The 3475-nt window shown below is 44.4% G+C and overlaps 1 non-coding gene across 1 annotated transcript; it reads right to left on the minus strand.

Moving 5' to 3' along the window:
• Positions 1-3100: 3100 nt before the first annotated feature.
• Positions 3101-3209, minus strand: LOC111726232. The gene has a single exon (XR_002774058.1). It is a non-coding gene; the product is annotated as a small nucleolar RNA U13 (small nucleolar RNA).
• Between the last annotated feature and the right edge of the window lie 266 nt (positions 3210-3475).

The raw sequence follows: 3475 nt of genomic DNA on the forward strand, positions 1-3475 counted from the left end.
TTACCTGGAGAAGGTCACTAGCCATGTGCAGATTTAATTCCTCAACTGGAAAATGAAGGGACTGGCTGATAGGAGCACTAAGACCCGTCCCAGCTAACAGGCTGTCTTTCTCATTTGTCCAGCTCACATACATTGTGCCACGATGAGGGGCTTTATTAGCAGTCTTACTAATTACTGGGGCTGGCGCATCTTGCTTCGAGCCTGTGCAATCCTGCCCTGGACGGGGGGGCTCATAGCTGCTCTTGTGCCTGTTAGAGGCTGCTGAGATGGGGGAAGTCTAGTGAGGTCCTGCACCCAGGGCTAAGGGGCTTTTGAAAAGCTGCCCTGTGACTCTTAAGAAGGTTTTCCTACACAATCTGGCTACCCTACAGCAACTTTACAAAGTGACAAAGAGGCATTCAAGGTAAACGCCCAGAAACCCTTCAGATGCTACGGCAAGGCCGCACAGAACTCTCATTCAGAACAAAAGCCAGGTCTGGGCTCAGATTCTGAATACAACACTGTTTTTGCTTGTGTGTGTGTGTTGACACATCAGAGGCCTGTTTACCAGTATTTTCATTCGTAGTGATAACATCTCAGTAAGGGTATTTATCCACAGAATGGGCAAAAAAATAGGGAGATTTCCAACTTGGATCTTCCCCTTTGCCAGAAGCTCTGGGGCTTTTTTATTCCCTCCGTATTTCTTTCTGTCAAATGAAATCCTATCTTATCACTGGGTGGGGGAGGGAGGGGGAGAATGGGCAAAAAATAAAACCAGAAACAAGTACATAAGTGAAACATTTCTGTCTACACTTTTTTCTTTACTTAAAATTTCTTTTTCTACAAACTTTTTTTCTAAAATAATCATGGAGTTGGTGTTTATCTCTGAATTATCACCAGGGCATCACCTAGTCTCTCAGACTGGAATTAAGGGGTTGATCAGAGCTGACTGCAGCTTTGAATTTCCAAGCTCAAGGGGTGGGGGGTGTCTTCCTGCCTCGCACATGCCACCAAGCCTGCCTACTTATTGTTTTATATTTAGTAGAGACAGAGTCTTGCTATGTTGCCCAGGCTGGTCTCAAACTCTTGGCCTCAAGGGATCCTCCTACCTCTGACTCCCAAAGTGCTGGGACTACTGGCTTGAGCCACTGCCCCCAGACCAAGCCCCTCCCCAACCTCTTGCCCTGCTCCTGAAAGGCTGGGTTTCTGATCTCATTCACAGGACACCATACAAGGGAAGGTACCTCACTTACAGACCAGGCCTCCAACCTGAAACTTTTGCTTTCAGTAGACAGAGTATAGTCGCTAACATGAACTAGGGCCTCCTCTCCTGTCAGATAGTTAATCCTTCAGCTGCCTTTCTGGGTAAATCCTCATTATCATCATCTCCTTTGATACATACAGATGCTGGGGTCCAAAAAGATTAAATAAATTGCCCAGAGCCAGTACCAGCTTCACCATGACAGACTGCTGCTGCTGCCACAGCCTCACAGCTTGCCTAGAGCCATCCAGCTGCCCTGATCTCTTACCTTCAAGGGCAGGGTTAGGGGAGCCAGGAGGAGGAAGAAGGGATAAAAAAGTGACAAACAGCACCTTCTAAGATCCATATTCTTCATTCCCCACTATTCTGTCCTTTTGACAATTCTCTTACTCAGGTAAGGCCTCTGAAGAGAGCTCTGAAAAGGTCATTAATTTGCTTTTCATTTATCTAACAAAAAACCTCTCATGCGTAGAGAGTACTGAATTGGCTATTGAAGAATGGATTTGAAAGAAGAGAAAAGAGCTCTAAGATGTTGTCCATGCTCTGGAACTGTGGTCCCCAATCCTCTGGGACGAGGATGAGTCCTGGCTCCATGGCCTGTTAGGTAGCAGGAGGTGAGCAGTGGGGAGCCAGCAAAGCTTCATCTCTATTTACAGCCACTCTCCATTGCTCGAATCCCCACCTGAGCTCCGCCTCCTGTCACATCAGCGGTGGCATTAGATTGTCATAGGAGCATGAACCTTACTGTAAACTGCACATTGGAGGGAGCCAGGCTACACGCTCCTTCTGAAAATCTAATTCTCCCCCTGCCCACCCCAGTCTGTGGAAAAACTGTCTTTCATAAAAATTGTCTTCTTTAGCCAGGCACATGTACCCTTGTCAGATGCACCATAGGTGTGGTCCCACCAATTACTCTCCCTCCACCCAGCCTCCCCCCTCCTTTCCCCTTCTTCTTGGGCTATAATTGGGTTATAGCTTTCATATGAAATGCAAATCAAAACTACTTTGAGATATCATCTAACTCTAGTAAGATTAGCCCATATCACAAAAATCCCCAAACCAGAGACGTTGGTGTGGATGTGGAGAAGAGGGAACACTTCTACACTGCTAGTGGGCTAGTGGGAATGCAAACTAATACGTTCCTTTTGGAAAGATGTTTGAAGAACACTTAGAGAATTAAAAATAGACCTGCCATTTGATCCTACAATTCCTCTACTAGGTATATAGCCAGAAGTCCAAAAATCACATAACAAAGATATTTGTACCAGAATGTTTGTTTTAGCCCAATTCATAACTGCTAAGTCACGGAAGAAGACCAAGTGCCCATTGACCCACGAATGGATCAATAAATTGTGGTATACGTACACCATGGAATATTATACAGCCTTAAAGAAAGACGGAGACTTTACTTCCTTCATGTTTACATGGATGGAGCTGGAAAATACTCTTCTTAGCAAAGCATCTCAAGAATGGAAGAAAAAGTATCCAATGTACTCAGCCCTACTATGAAACTAATTTATAGCTTTCATATAAAATTTCTTTTTTGGCTCTGCACCTGTGGCTCAAGTGGCTAAGGCACCAACCACATACACCTAAAGTGGTAGATTCGAATCCAGCCCGGCCTGCCAAATAACAATGATGGCTGCAACCAAAAAATAGCCGGGTGTTGCGGCGGGCACCTGTAGTCCCAGCTACTTGGGAGGCGGAGGCAGGAGACTTGCTTAAGCCCAGGAGTTGGAGGTTGCTGTGAGCTGTGATGCCACGGCACTCTACCCAGGGGGACAGCTTGAAGCTCTGTCTCAAAAAAAAAAAAATAAATAAAATAAAATTTCTTTTTCTAAAAAAATGTTTTTTAAATCATGTCAGATGGGTAACGTGTGGACGTCATAACAAGGTTTGGGATGAGGGTGGCACATCTCACACATGTGCATGAAAAGTCAATCTTCAATCTTACGAACTACAAAAGGATCCTAGAGACTCTTTTTTATTGCCTTATTCATGCCCGCAAAACATGACAAGACAGAATCAGACCCCTTCCCTATAAGGACCACCACAGTACAGTAACCACTGCTCTTTTATTATAAAAGAGGAAAAGGGAGACTGGTATGCTAATCTATGTTTGATTAACTTCTGATACTTGGATTCTAATAAATAGGGGTTTTGTTTTAACCAACACTTCCCTAGGGAATATCAAGGGCTTAAATTAACAACAAAAAAAGCAAAAACAACCAAAAA

Source organism: Otolemur garnettii, unplaced genomic scaffold, assembly GCF_000181295.1.
Source record: "Otolemur garnettii isolate 467f Iridium unplaced genomic scaffold, OtoGar3 scaffold00057, whole genome shotgun sequence".
Taxonomy (NCBI): Eukaryota; Metazoa; Chordata; class Mammalia; order Primates; family Galagidae; genus Otolemur; species Otolemur garnettii.